At 39.4% G+C, this 16308-nt stretch overlaps 1 long non-coding RNA gene across 1 annotated transcript in view; it reads left to right on the forward strand.

The window, feature by feature from the left end:
* Positions 1-13695, forward strand: part of LOC110403795 — a 101719-nt gene extending 88024 nt beyond the window's left edge. The window contains exon 15 of the long non-coding RNA XR_002441835.1: positions 4346-13695. This is a non-coding gene — a long non-coding RNA (uncharacterized LOC110403795). The remainder of the gene's footprint in view (positions 1-4345) is intronic.

The raw sequence follows: 16308 nt of genomic DNA on the forward strand, positions 1-16308 counted from the left end.
ATGATGGGTTTTATTTTGTTTTGTTTATTTGTTTAATACATTCTCTGCACTTAAGGCACTGCAATTTTTTATTGTTTTAACATTTTAACTTTGGTACATTTGACTTATCACAAAAGCTATCAGATGCACGTTCCTTTGACGTTAGGCAAATGAACTAAAATGCCTGGTTCAGAAGGATCAAATCAAATTGCATCATTTTGAAGATGAAGGCCTATTTTCCCTGAAATCAATGGAAGAAAAAAATTACATCTTATGTGTACCTCCCTTAGTTCTAGATTTCCTATACTGAAGTTAAACACAAAGGCTGCATACTGACACATCTGTCCAGCACTGAGAATGAGAAGGGTAACAGAGCTACACAGCCAGCTGAGCAGGGACAGTAATATTTGAGTTATGAAAGCAAAGCTCATTTATGTTCTAAGCTTATTTTATTTTTCTTAAATCAACATTAAGAAGGAAAAGTTGAGATATTAATTACCCGTATACTGCCAATGTAGCGGAAAATGTAATTTATCGACCACTTGCAAAAAAGTGCTTGCTTAATTTAAGAACTCAAATTATTCAAATAACATTTTGAATTTGATTATTCGTATAATTGAAATGTTGCTTTTGCAGCTTGAATTGCTTCTCTGAGTTACAACGTCAGCAACAGTTAACTAAGACCTCACTCACTGTGGAAATGATCACAAGTGTGATAAGGAAAGGAAAGATAGATGAAGCCAGTGAACAGTATTTACCTGGATAAATTTACAGGCAAATTGAATCACGATTTAATTTGAATCTGGGGTTTCTACAGGTGTTAGCATCTCTATGCAAACAGAGCTCTTTCCACTCTCCTTGTTTTTCCATTCAGGCTAGGATCAAATATTTGCTCCCACAGATCTGCATCCCTGAAATTAGTGATGTGCAGAGACCAAATCTTCTGTGCCTGAAACAGATGATTGTGCCTTTGGTCATGCTGCCAGTTTTCTACCTAACTGTGCTCTTGGGCTGCTCCAGGCAAATCCCTCCCTTCACCTCGAGCCCAAATGTTGTCCTTTCCCACTCCAGGACATGCACAGATGACCATATCTCAACAGTATTTGCAAATATGAGACTCCTCTTTCTCCAGAACAATTAGGTATGGGTTCAACCAAACTTTGATTCAGGATTCAACAATGCAGAAATGTTGGAAATTGAGCTGTATATATTTTGACCTAAAGTCCAGTCCCTACCACAGAGCTTCCTGAAATATTTACACTGTGGTGAAGTGGTGAAATGGCTCTAATCCTGCCACCAAATATATTCTGTGGAAATCTTACACTGAAAGCAGGAATTCCTCCTCAGAAATCTCAGACATGAATAACATGGAATGTACTTCATACTGTCTTGCAATTCCAATGAAAACGAGGCATAATCAACGCAGTTAGATACAGGTTGTCTATTGAGTAAAATCTTATATTTATATTCAAGGATATCAGCCCATATCTTTCCAAATTCAAAAATAAGTATTTCCTGTCCATTGTAAAGTGGGGAGAAGAGATTAAATGGGATGAAAGATAAAAGCAACATTTCATACTTGGCACCTATAACACTCATGGAAATAAACCTGAAGCACAGTGCACAAGAGGCTTTAGTGAAACTGGAGAAGACCTATTTTGTATTTCAGAAATAGATTAAGATATTTAAACAATCTTGCATCTATGAAGAAAAAGAGTCTCACCTAGCCTCCAATGTACTTAGATTTTCTTAGTAATAACATCTCAGCTTTTCCAGAATTCAGAAAAGAAATTCAGACAGATCTAACACTCTTAAAACTCCTAGTTGTACATTGCTTTGAAATTCTCTATAGTAAATTAATGTTGATTACTTTTCCTTAGTGTACAAAGGAATTTGAAGTTATTCATTAGAAATAATAATTAAAATAATTTTAAATTTATCATTTTTGGCAAAATTTCCGTGGAATTCTCCTTTCTTTCCACGTGGTTCGTTCTAAAGCCAGAGGATCCCCAGGAGATACAGAAGCTCGTGTTTAGGTATTTGACTGCTAGAGAAATACTTCAGGTTTCCTTCCTGTCAAAGGAGGCAACTCAGATACGTGACAAAAATACACAATGAGTGATGAAACCCCCTTTCCCATCCTCCTCCCCCCCAAAAAAAGTCTGAGAAATTGAAAATATAGTGGTATTGTTCCAGAATTTCTATAACATCTCTTCTACAGATATTACTTCTCATGAGTCTAAGTGGAGATTGGATGGTCCACATTCTTTAACTTCAGCAAGCAACATAATTTCTTTCAGCCTGTCTCAAAATGATTGAATACTGTTTTGTTGAAATATATAAATAATGCAAATGAATACCTCAACCTGAGGGGTACTCAGAAAGCTGAGCAAGTGTTCACAAATAAGTAAAACTATTGTAATACAAAAATGTCCCACACCTTCAAGTATTTTTGCTCATTTGGGGTAAGGCAGGAACTTCTTGGAAGCATACGCACTACTCCATCATGAAAACTTTGGACTCTGATGTTATTATTACAAATCGAATGACACTCTGAAAAATGAATCAAAACAGACTCCAAAATGCAGAATTTTCAAAGAAAATGAGATGATTCATATCTCATTCCATTTAAGCACCTAATTCTATCAGAATTTGAAAACTTTATCGTTAATCAGAGACTTTGTACATAACAAGTTAGAAGGATTTTAAATGACAGATGAGCTTTGAGAATTATGGATGAAATTAAGTAGGAGCGTTTTTTTTTTCCCAAATTCTCAGTGTCTCCAACAACTATGCTTCATACTTTGCTGCTGAGAATATGAAACACTTGGACAGCCAATGGCATGATGTTTTCCGTTAGGTTTTTTTTCACACCCTTCTTTCCCAGCTTGTCTTTTCTTGTCTAGTCTTTTCTTTTCTAAACAAGTCTAATTCACTCTTCACATTTCAGATTCCCCATCCTCCCGTCTTTATTATTCCTTCCATCTACTCAGCCTGCCTTTCAGCTAGGAAAAAGACGGGTTAATAAAGCCATGATTAAGCTGTAAATGGCTGACATTTAGATATCAACTACAAATCAACAGCTAAAGTATCAGTGCAAATGATTTCTTCTTCTTCTTTTTTTTTTTTAACATGGATTTGCAGCTCTTTCTTCTCCCCCTTATATTCCAGTTTTGCAAGGTGCAAAGGGACAAACTGCAGGTTGTACTAAGGCATCCATGGCCTTCTCCTATTGCATATCTGCGTTCCAATACTTGATAACTGAAATTTGGAATATTTTTGCCTGAAAAAGTAAGGTGGAGTTATGAAAGGCAGCGGAGCAGCTTATCTCAGGAGCATTTCATCCTGCTCATAGGCAGCCGATGGAGGCGCAAGCCAAACGAGACACAGACGGAGCCCGAGCGGCACAGAAACCCCATTAGCGATTCCCCCGCTGCAGTCTGAGTGGCAGCTGGGAACAAGGCGCTGACTGTTCGCCTGTTGCCCATTCTTGTGTTATTGGGTAAAATAAAAGTTCTTTTATCTGAGAATCTTGGTACAATAAAACAACTCTCAGTCATTCGCGAGTCAGGGGCGAAGAGAAAAGGGCCTCAGTGTAAAGTGCTGCAAACTGGCACATTGTTTCCAGTCATTTTCTCACTATTCACATATAAGGGGAAAAAGGGGGAAAATAAAAAAGGGCAGAGGGATGAGAAAGGAGAGGGGGAGGAGGGGTGGCTCAGGGTATCTTTTGACAGAAATGTCAGATGTGTGGGGCTGCCGGGGGAGGAGAGGCTGAAGTGAGTGTCTAAAACTTCAGAGTTTTGCCTGAAAGTCCTCAGCTGAGCCCCTGCCCACATTATGCCCCCAGCTTTGATTCTTTGCCCGTCCTCGTTTTCTCTCCTTCGCTGAAGTGGGATAGAAAACATCTCTCTGAGACCCGGAGGCTGGAGTGGTCCAAACACTGCTCTGCAGAGAAAGGACAAGATGGGCACTTCCCTCCCTCCCCTTGTTGCATTTCTCATGGTTTTCCTAATAAAAGACATACTCAGCACTTAATTAGGAAGAACTCGGCAGAGCCGTAAGTCTGATTCCTGCACATGACATTGTATATTTCTAGGGATCAACAGAATAATAAATAGCCAGACAAAGGTTTTTAATGAAATCTTTTATTTAAGAGTCTCACAGGAACTTCACTCATATTAGATGTTTCCAAAACTACAATAATAATTAAAAAAACAAAGATCCATGTGACATTAGTTAATGTATAGAGCAGGGCACAGCAACTCTCTAAAACTAAGTGATATAACTCCTTCTCTACCAAAGGTAGGTTTAGTGGCACTACTACAAAAATTCTGGTTATTCCTTCGTGTTTCCTCTAATGTAGGATAGCCAAAAGCACCTGAAGAGAGACGAGAAAACTACTAATCCGAAAGAAAGGAAAAGTGAGAAGACTGACAAAAAAGAGGAAGTTAAGAATAAGGCACACCATCAGAAGACATGGAAAATTATGGCACAGCATTAGTTTAATCACTAATTTAAATCCATGCCAGGACCTGGAGGTAGACCTAGTCTGAATGGAGATAGTGCTGGACCATCAGCAAGATGTGCTCCATGGGTTGGTACCGCTGGAAGAGAGAGAGGGCATGGCTGTAGCCCCCTAAAGCCCTGCATTCATAAATGCAGTACACAATTACACACGTAATGGAGTCTTCACTGAACGTCCCTTGTTCAAGTTTGGCTTTGTTGTTTATAACTTAAGTTACCATAAGATTTCAATTCAGCAGAGGGAGCTGTGGGTGAGAGTGATGCAGTTACAGCCAAGGGAAGACTGTGCTCACTCAGCCCCCACAGCCTGAAAATGCTCCCTATTTATTTCACCGACGTTCTTGTTACAACACATCCCTGAGTTGCCAAGTTATTTTTTTTTTCACTAGCAAATGTTCTCTCCTTTTCCTTGTTCACTTATGTGATACAATCAATCTCAAGAGCACTCTGGTATTTCACTCTGTTTTGCCCCCCAAGTGCCCATTCTGTTTCATGATGGCTATGTGTATCACGCCAGAGAGAGCTCAACATTTTTCAGAGCTCATATAGTCTTGGTTGCCACCAGCTTATATTTAAATATGGAGCTGGATCAGACACGTTCTCAGCTTTGGGATGGCCTGGACCCATGATCCAAGCAATTCAATCTAGGTTATCCCTAACGCCATTGGCAAACTTGTCTGTTTAGCAAACTGGTGTTAAAAACAACATATACGGTGGTTTCACATCATGATTACAATGATTTCATAGCTTTGTGGTTGCCAGTTAAGCCATACATAATGCTAGAGAAATAGTTCTATCACTTGATCTGTCATCCGGTAAAAATAAAAATTATTGGCCAGAGACTAAAGGATGAAGTAAGTTCAAGTAGTGGAGCAGTAGTTTGTGAGCCAGAACTGATCCAGCAGAAGCTGGAAGTGCATTTGCACATAAGCTAGTAAATTATGTATTTGTCCACTCAGTAATGTAATAAAAATGTAAGCCCACTCAGCAAGAGACAATGTGTCTCAACAAGTACTTTTACATTTAAAACTGAGGAACTCCATTTTTTTTCATACCTTCCCATGCTATCTGAAAGCTTTAGTTCAGCATACCTTGCAAACTCTCATTGGTAAGGGTTAGTACAGCTGGCCTCTTGAGTCTGCTCAGCAAAACTGAAGCAGATTCCCTGTGCTCCATCTTTTGAACACAGTCGTCTGAAGTCAAAATTGGGCTGAGTAAATACCACTGCCATTAATAACGTCCAGAAAACTTTTGAACAAACTAAACAGGATAATCAAAAATAGTATAGTAGTAACTGTTTATTTGCACTACTTTTCCATTTCTTCCATTTTTTTCTAACTTCTTGCTTCACATGTGGTCTATCAAGGCTGATAGTTCTTCAGAGTATATTTGTCATTAAAATGTACAGTTCACTCAGATGCCTATCCCACTTGCTCACCCACAGCTCACACTAACTTGCTCCACAGGTTCAGTTCTATCCTTACACAAGACAGTGATGACAGCTTTTGACAGAATATTGCAGTATAACAGTAAACGAAGTAAGGACATTGTATCAGTCCAACTCTGATACTACTTTATGTCATGTTCAAATTTGGAAAAAGCCATGAAATGTCAGTTTTACACCGAAATTCCTCGATGAGATTCCTGTGCTGTTGCTAAACTCTACTCTAAATGAGCACTGCAGCAGTGGAAGTGGGGATAGATTCACATTCCAGTTCTGTTTCTGAAGGTGGACCCACATTTCTGTGGAAGGGCAGGACAACACAGGTTTAGACAGTGTTATAGAGAGAGTAACAGACATTCCCCTGAGAGACGGTCTCTGTTTCAATTCAGATAAAAATGGCCCTACTTGTGATTCTCTAAAGGATAGGGGGGTTAGCGTTGAAACTGATTGGTCTCATTAACCTGGTCAACAAACTCTTGCTTATATGAATTATGTGAATCATTTATGTTCATAAGCAATGAATTTAAAAGTAGTGAGCATAGCAGACACAATTTGAACATACAGAGGGACATATTGAAATGAGTTATATGCAATTATAATTATCAACTCTATTATTTTATGATTATTATTATTATTGCTCTGTATTATGATGATGGTGATTATTGATTTGTATTGCTCTACCATGGTGTCAAAAGGCTTTAAAACAAGAAAAACAGGAAATTTGAAAAACATTTTGAAATTAGCATGCATCTATTAGAAAAGTCTGTAAAAACTTATGGCCCTGTAAATGCAATGTTGTGTGAAAAATTTCTCAGGAGCATTTGTCTTGCATGATATCACAACGAGCACACTGCAGGTTCAAAGTGATGGAGGTATGGAGAATGAAGAAAAACAACACATGGCCATCAGACTAAGAAAATGAGTCAAAAATTTTCCAGTGCTAGATTTGCATCTGGCTCATACACCTATTCAGCTGCATAATATCATGACCTGTTGTTATCTTCTAATAGCTGCTTCAGCATTTGCTTTCTTATTAAAAACCATGCCAAAAGTATCTAGTTTCTCTGGGAGTTTTGGGTCTAGAAAAAGTGAAAGCCAAGGGGGTCAAGACCTCAGCTAGAAACTCCTGGCTGCTGATCCTCCCACTGCTTCTGATTTACTTGCTGATTTGAAGACTACTGTTTCATCGTGCTTAGGAATAATCGCCTTCATTCAGCACAATGAGTGACTGTGTCCCTGTTCCTCCCATTATTTAATGCAACAAGTAAATTGTATGAGGTTAGAATGATCCGATATCTACATACAACAGTTTGTTGCCATTTTTCTTTTTACAATCTCATCTTCTAGCTACTAAAAAATCACATGACACAGAGAAATGGGAGGGAAATAACAAATTCATCTTTATATTTAAGTGTGAGTTGCAACAGGTAGAGCTTTCCAAAGGCCTTTTGATTCCAGCACAACTTCATGACAGTGGCATTTTAACCTTAAATTTTTTCATGAAAATGAAAAGACATGCTGAATCATTTGCTATGCTATCCTGATTTCAGAAAGTATGCTATATGGCAGAGAATCTCCAAGCTAAAACACCACTGCTTTTAGCAGTCACTACCAGAGCCATGACCACGATACAAAAATATGCTAGTGAGCCTTGGAGCAGAAATCTGAGAAGTCTGAATTTGCACCAATGAAACTGCATAACTGTAAGCAAATAGACTATTTTTGACCAGAGAGAAACTAATCTGTTACTAGTGTGATATTTACATAAAATAATTACGGTCATTGAAATATCAGAGAAGTGTCCAAGTCTGGTTCTTCACAGGTCTCAAGAAATGTTTTGAAAGCAAGTTCCATATCATCTGAACTATTCTTTAAATACAAGCTCTGACTTTCAAGAGACTTTCATAGAATCTTAGAATCATTAAGGTTGGAAAAGACCACAAAGACCAGCAGTCCAACCATCAAACCATCAGTCCAGTCATCAACACATCACATGTATCTCCACGTACACAAGCATGCTGATGATCTTTCCTCTGAATTTGACATATACACCCAAAAATACTGAACTCACCTAAGAATCATATAACTAAGAATCAGTCTTTGATGGATCATCTCTTACCTGTTGTTATCTTTAAACAAAGGCAAGTAAACACATCCACACATCCACACAAATCCTCAGATCTCTGAATAAACTCATAACTCTTTGTGTACAGCGTTACTTGGAGGAGCTATAGGGCTGCATAATTACCCCAACTCCTGCATCAGGCAGGGAAAGTTAGTGACATGTTGAGGGAAATGCTACACTGTGTTAATAACGGTTTTGAAAGAAATCAGAAAAGTTAATCATGTGTGGACACAGGGTTAAGAAGCAATGTAACAGACTATTAAGTTTAATATAGATATGTGATATAAGCATATGCAGACAGCCATTAGCATAAATTCATGTTACAGAAGAGCAGTGCAGCATACTGCGCAATGGATTTATAGCATACGTGGTGTGCAGGACGGGCACCAGAATGAGAGAGAAAAGGGTCAACAAATTCAGACAGGTCTTGAGTCAGATTGGCAGAACCGGGGCAAACGCAGCCAGGCTGCTTCTCCGTGGTGATGTTGTCTCGGAGTGACTATCTATCACATAACAGTCAAATTGCTTGGCTGCTGTTTTCTACGGGCTTCAGCACGAAGACATCAAAGTCTGGAGTGCACTTGAGGTCCTTTACTTTGCATTCCTGCTGTGTGATGAGGACAGCTCTCACTGATCAATTTCTGCTCCTTGTTTCTGTAATGGAGATACTGACAAAATCTACAAAGGCAAAAGTCCACTGCTGCTCACCAAGAATAAGAATTGCACTCTGAAGCCTGCTTATTTTTATCTCGTTTACCTGATTTCATGATCCCTCATTCATGCTGTATTGATTTTGCTTAGTTACTAGAGGAGCTGAGCAAAGAATCTGTAACAAGTTCTGTGAATTTGCCTTTTTCTCCTCACAGAATGTCAAAATTATTCATTACACAGATTCACTGAAGAATTCCCCCAGTTTTCTAACTGCCTGTCTTGCTATTTGACTTCATCTAAATATATGTGGTTAAAAGTGGCTCCTGCTAACTATTCTTACTTGTAAAACTTGACTGCGAGCACATTTCCACAAGACAACTGAAAAAAGTTCAAAACTGTTTACTGTTAGATTATTCACGATGAATTCTGGCACATCCTAAGAGAAGCCAAGACATAATAATGGGAGCTCCTGGGGTTTGTTTATAACAACCAGCATTTTACCCTCCTCATCTAGTGGTTATTGCAATGCAGAGGAATTGGTCGGAGGCTGCAACTGGACTTTTGACAACATTTATAGCATGTATAAATGGCTCTGAACCACTTGTCCTTCATAATCCCAGAAAGTGCTTTTACACTCAAGATGCTTCCTGTATTCTGTGTTCCTCCTTGCAATAAAAGCCCACAACAAAATAGTGGTAGGCCTGATTCAATTTAATAGCGGTCTCCTCACAATACCTACAACTGTTTAATGTTATGAATCCTTAGAGCTATGCTACTCTTTCATCAACAAAAGAAAGGGTTACAACCTTCCCCATGTACAATGTTTTTATTGTATTTCGCCTTTGGGAATTTCCAGCCCAGCCTAATCTCTATCTAATTGTGTGTGAGGGAGAAAGGCTCCCATCAGCCCAAAGGGTCATTGATATTCAGGTGAGAGCCAAGTTGTTTTCCAAAGTTTGATCATTCCTTCATCTTCAAGAGCTGTTTGGCATCTTATTGCTCACAGGTGAAATCTGTTAGCATCCTCTGGGAACTTCAGCACGGGCCCAAATTTTGCTCAGTGCATTTCCAAAGCTCCACAGATTTCAGATTTTTTAGCTAGATCTCAACTTGGAGCAATTAGCAGCTTGCTACTGGTTATTTCAACAAATTACTTGATTAAGACAATTTTTGTCCCTCCTGTAATCCCCAGTGCTAATGTCTGATTCTCTCTAAATTTATTGGTAGCGCATCTAATTAGCACTGCTCTAGAGGCATATTTAAAATGAGAGTAAAAGAGGACTAAATGTAGTGCTGAAATGTGAGCTTCAGTACTAGAACACCGGTCTTCTCCTGGAAGAAAGTGGTTTTCATGATGCAAAGCTGTCTCCAACCTCTTTGTGATATCTTGCCTGTCCGGCATAAATCACGGGTTATTCTGGATCCTAATGAACTCTTGGGTTCTGCATCACTTCTGCCTTCTAAATGCTGTTTTTAACACTGCAATTAAAATGCAAAGGATGGATAAAAGCTGCCTGACTGAGAGGACACCAATTGTTGGAAGAGCCAAGCAGACTTCTGCTGATTGCACTGCAATGCCAAAGAACACAGTTTGGAACCAGCCTGCCTTGGTCATCGAAAAGTATCGGCCAGGAGGACTGCTGGAACTGCTGCTGAACTGCTGTGAACGTATCATATTCTCAGGTTCAAGATGGCAGAAAAAAATCTTACACTGGCACATTGACATCATGCTTATCTCATGGGCTGCATTAACCTACAGCAGAAAAAGGGTTCTTGGTGCATTTTGAGGCAAAAGGGGGAGAAGGAAAAAGAAGGGAAAGACAAACTTTCCCAACTATTCGCACCAGATACTTTGAAAAAATGAGGAGAAAAAAGGAATGGTCCAGTGAAAATGCAACCAGAAAGTAGATGATAGAACAGGAAAGACTCCAAGGAAGCTCAAATGCAAGTTTGATAAAGAGAGAGCAGCAGCATTGTCTTCAGCTTGCTTTTCAGTGGCTGAAGAGCCCAGCTAACTGTTCTGTATTCTCAGCCCAGTTCCTTCCTCCCCACCTTAAATAAAGCCCTCCCATCATGCTTATTAACATTCCAATTCATCAAAGCGATTGTTAAAATAGAAAAAAAAAAAGTTATTTCAGCACTGGCGGAAATTATTCTAACATTACATTTCAATAAAGTGCCCCCTCCCTCGGTCCTCTGTGTATAAGCAATCCATGGGTTAAGTTTAGATCACTAACGTATGTTCCATGACCCCAGAATGCTTCATCAAATGTACTCATTACCAACTGAGCAAGTGAATGAGTAGTTGTGAGCCACAGTTTAAGCGCTGATGGGATTGTGTGTGAGCCCCAACGTGGCCGAGGTATTTAAATTTTGATTTTTGTAATGGGCTTTGACATGTTTCATTTCCTCCGAGGGAGCACTCAAGACCTCTGAAAGTAAATGTTGCTAAAAAGTCATCAAGGCAGAATATTAAAATGCCATCAAATGAAAATTTCACTAATGCAATCCGGCTAGGCCTTCAGGTACCCGAGCGAAAAGGGGAGTGTCAAAGGTCCCGCTTCTTTTAGTGAAACATTATTTGTTCCTCTTCACTGACTGTTTCTCCAAAATAAATTATTTAAAGTCTTATTTCTTTTTTCTCCTGGGCCCTTTAAAGTTCAACTACGCCGAGAGGAGAAGCGGGGAGGGGAGCAGGGGGAAGGAGGTGTCATATGCAGAAATTCAACAAATCACTGTGCACACCCGTGGAAATGGGTTTATGCTTGCTGGATGTCTGTAGCCTTGGTATGGAAGGACATGGACTTTGGGCTTTGGACAAGCACGGGGCGGGGGCCCACACATGCCACTGCAGCATCACAGCTCAAAGGCAGGCTTCATCCCACAAGGTATTGAGCACATTTCTCCAGAACAGTGTAATGATGGGAGAAGGGATCTTGCTTTTCAGTGGTAGGCAGAAGGACAAAAGGGCACTGCATTCTGTATAAAAGTACAGGAGATTCTGGTTTCACTTCCACTCCTTCTCTGCCTGTGTAAATCTGCTACTTTCTTTCTGTTCCTCCCGACTTACAGCACTGGCAAGGCAAAACTTAAGCCCCTTGTTCCCAAGAATCTGGAGGCAAATCAGAAAAAAAAATAATAATAACAGCTACTTTATTAAGAAGCCTAATTCAGCAGAGCTTCGTTCAAACTTTATGAGAAGGATGAAACAGAGGCACCCTGACCTCATGCAGATCTCTTCCCGGACGACTCCACCAAGGATATTGGAACAACGAACTCAAGCAGTGGAACTGAGGAGAACTGCACCATCAGGCCAAACGCTGACTGACTGAATACAAGCAGGAGGCTCACTACAGTCAAACTTCATAAAGCTGATTAACACATCTCCGCCTGATACATATACCACCAGGAAGAGGGCAGGCAGCAACTGTCGGGGGACATGCAACTATTAAAAGAGGGTTGCAAAACAAGGGTTTCCAAATGATTCATAACTACCCTTTGTAACCCTCCTACTGATGTTTGCCTTGAGTGAAGGGAGCAAGCCTTTTTTTTCCCCTCTCATAGTCATTTGTGTATTGCTCTCGACTTGATGCAAATTCTGTGCAACGTGGTTAATAAAAGCAAGATAAAAGATATGCTGAAGCAATCTCTCCAGTGGCTCCCCAAATCCCGGAAAAAAAAAATCCCCTCTGTACGCCCACAAAGTAAGCAATCTCATTTCAAAACCCATTCTACCAGTTCCTGACATTGTGCTGTCTGATTTCGCATTAGCACGACGGATGGAAATGGCATTTAAGCTAATTATCTACAGGAGACTGAGCAAGGGGTTTAGGTGAGCTCCAAAAATTAAACGGGAAAAAAAAAGAAAAGAAAAAAAATGAAATAAAATAGCAAAAAAAATCCACTTCCAGAAAGGCTCTGTAAATCCTTCCCCCAAAATTCAAGACGATAAAAAATAGCATGTCTGTTTTCTGGGAAATCCCCTGAAAACTGAGTCCCACCTGGGTGCTCAAGGAGAGGAGTTTACAAAGCATACACAAATGCCTCCCACTTTTGGGGGATATTTTGCAAACACCTGATTTGTGAGCCATCTGCCAAAGTTGTGGCTCAGATGCATTTCATCTCAATTGGGATTAGGGTGAGTGATCCAAAAATGTGCATCTCAATCTAAATGTTGCGGGTCATGTCCCACGACATTGGTTACCTTGTCTCCTCTGGTATTCAGTATGCAAATGGCATGCAGCATGAAGTGATCCAGCAGCAAGATGTGATAGGGAGGGAAAAGATAGGACAATGTGTCAGGGAAAGAGAGAAAAGTGCAGCAGGCTGCAGGGGAATGGAAATGAGATGTTGGGGCAATGCTGTTCCAACAGCATGGTGCAGTGCTCTAGGAGAGACATCATGTGGGAGCACGTGGCTGAAAAATAGGTACAGTACTGCAAGTTGAAAGGAGAAAATTAACAATCCAGTAACCTAAGCGGGGATGTGGGCAAAAAAAATCTGAAGTCACTGGGAATATTTCAGTGAGCTCTGAGAGAATAGAGCTCAGACTGGGAAAAAAAAGAGTTCTATGCAAGCAGTGCTACTTTGTTTTCTACTTGCAAGGGTTTTTCTACTTGCTTGTTAACCGAGCTTCAGTTAATCTCAAAAAACTCGGACTGTATTAAAACAAACAAAAATAAATCTCCCTTGATGCACCCAAGGTTCCTCAGGACCCAATCAATGTTTTCTTTCGGCTCACTTTAATTTCAATATATTTTGACATTGAACTTAAGAGCTGAAGTTCTCACGGACAAAAACAAGGACTTCAAGAATAACAGATATTACAGAAATGAGAAAACTCGATATCTTCACGCGTGGCACTCATTTTCAGCAGTAGTCACAGCTACACAAATATTTAGGTTGTAAAAACTTCCTTCAAAATGCCATTTTGGTTTAACAGAAAAAAAGAAAAGCCCAGTGGACCAAATTGTTTCTTATGCAGAATTCTAAGAAGAGCTCAAATATTTTGTTAATTTTCTTTTCCAACTTGCAACACTGTGTTCTCAGTATGTGTTAAGTTGATTAAAGTTAAGAATTCTCAAGAATAAAATATTTCAGTGAGGATTGCTTTTTTATCCAACTCACTGAGGCATTCAGGACATTAACAAAGGCTCTTTTTCAGCTGGACTCTAAACAGTCTGTTTAAAAAAAAAATCACAAACAAGCTGAAAAATCAATTATTCACACAAATCTAGTATTGACCTTCTCTATAAATTACTCAACCATCCAGTTCTACTCACAAATTCATGTATAAGTCACAGTGAAACCAAAGGAAATTGTGAATATGAAACTGACTGTAACTGTTCAGCAAATCTTACAAGAAAACACATTCTCAAAAAAAATAAGTAAATACGAATGCAGCACAGAAAGTGTGGAGACAAGCAAAGAAAACTGCATTTTCATCGCTTTTGGAAACTGACTTTTTGGAAACTTCTGATTTCCTCAGCAGTGGACAAGGAACCCCAAATTCCCTTCCGCTTCAAAAGTCGCTCTCCCTTATGGTTTGTATTTTAAGATTAGATTGAGGGGCTTGAGAGTCTCTGTTTCCTGCTGATTTTTCCTGCAATTTTAATATGCCCAGAAAAGGACAAGGAGTCATCTGCTACTGCCATAGGACGGGGAAGCATAGGAATGGCACAGGCAGCCTGCAGGTGAATTTTAACCTAGCTGATCTGAGCAGACATTTGACCTTTGATCAAGTCTGGTAGTGTTCATCTTCATAGTTTCAGTGTCACCCTGCATTCACCGGGATGATGGCAGAAAAGCAACGAGAGATGCTTGAGCTTCACCCATTTGTGCCCAGTCGCTTCCATGCTTTAAATTCCACATATACTTCATAAACTTGGAAATACTTTGAAACTGAAACAGTTGGAAATCATTTGGGATTTCACAGATAGTCTCTTCAAAACCAATCAGGGGCTTTTTTCGGGTTTTTTTTGGTTTTTTTTTTTTTTTTTTTTTTTTTTGGTTTTTTTGGTTTTTTTTTTTTTTTTTTTTTTTTTTTTTTTGCTTTCCATTTGTGAGTTTGTTGCTTCATGGCAAATGGTACGGAAAAGATGCGAGCCCTCCAGAGACACCATTTTGGGAAAGACTTTCAGTTGTCAAGGGGAGCATTTGACAAACTTCTATAGCACAAATCCTCTGGCCCTGTTTTATCTAACTTGGCACCATGAAGATTTGATGCTTGCAGAATGTACTATGTTTACTTTAGATTCTCTTCCAAAAACTCAATCAATATTGCAGTCTCACCGTCTCCTTTTATAATTGGCAATTACAGACTGACTGCCTTGACACCAAAGCATCTCCATGTGCGTTGTTCTCTGTTTTCTCTGCTTCCTGTGTATCTGCATGTAGAGAATGGGGTCATCACTTTGGGGTTTGCCATTGACTCTGTACTTGAACTTTGGCCAAATGTTTGCCTTTCTTTGACCTTCATGTATCCAACTGGAAAACAGCTTTTGAAGGAAAGAAAGAAAGAAAAAAGTGCTATTTATTGCAAAAGGTTCCTAAACAGCAACAACAAAAGAAGAAGGGCTAATAAGGCCTTCGCAACTTTCTGTTGGGATTTCTGACATGAAGCTCAGGAGAAGAGAGCTTGATGTTTTTCTCTGGCTGGATCTCGGTTTTTCATATCATAGACTTGGTGCAATATGACATGCACCCATTTGGTTTGGGAAGCTACTGCTGACTGACAGTTCCTGTAAGACCCATGTGAAACAACACAACGATTGCCTTTAAAAAAATCCTTTAACATTTCTTTTGACTAGCTCCCGTCCTCCACTCAATATCTGAGATCTCCTTAGGCGGGTTCTGGAAAGAATATTATCCAGGAAGCGCTAACAATGCATTTTAATTTTCTTCTGGACTGACTTGCTGCTGATACACTCTGAGTCTGTTTCTGAGAAAACTGTTTTCTGATAAATATTATTTGAAAGGTTGGTGCCCTGTTAAGGAGAGAGACAAAGAAAATTTGTTCAGGCTAATAATGAGAAAAGTGCTCAATGAACTTTTGTACATTTGTAGAAATTAAATTTTACGGTGAACTCAGGTTTCCCTAGGTAAAGGCCTTCATTGCATTCATCCCACGAAAGCATCCTGCTCACAAAAGTCAAAAGGCTGCAGCTGTTGTAAACCTTCAGGTTTTGTAACAGGGAAATCCCACATATGCACAAAGCTCTGATTACATAGATCCAGATTTTCCATGAGTTCCCTCATATCTAAAATATTTCAAGGTGGGGAAAAAAAAAAAAAGATAGAGCTGCTTGGAGCATTAGGGAAAGGTGAAGAAAACTCATGATTAAATGTACAACGGTGCTAACTAACTAACTAACTAAATAAATGTTTGGAACAAACAAATTAAGGAAGTGGTAACACTCCACTGTATGAAGAAGCAATTTGGAGTCACTTTGTCTGCAAAAAATATATACAAAATAGATGCGGGACATGAAGTAAATGTCATAAAAACAAAAAAAAAGTAGAGGAATACTATCTTCAAATCACGAGAGAAAACTCTGAGGACCCTTTAGCATTGAGAAAAGAT

Source organism: Numida meleagris, chromosome 9 (assembly GCF_002078875.1).
Source record: "Numida meleagris isolate 19003 breed g44 Domestic line chromosome 9, NumMel1.0, whole genome shotgun sequence".
Lineage (NCBI taxonomy): Eukaryota > Metazoa > Chordata > Aves > Galliformes > Numididae > Numida > Numida meleagris.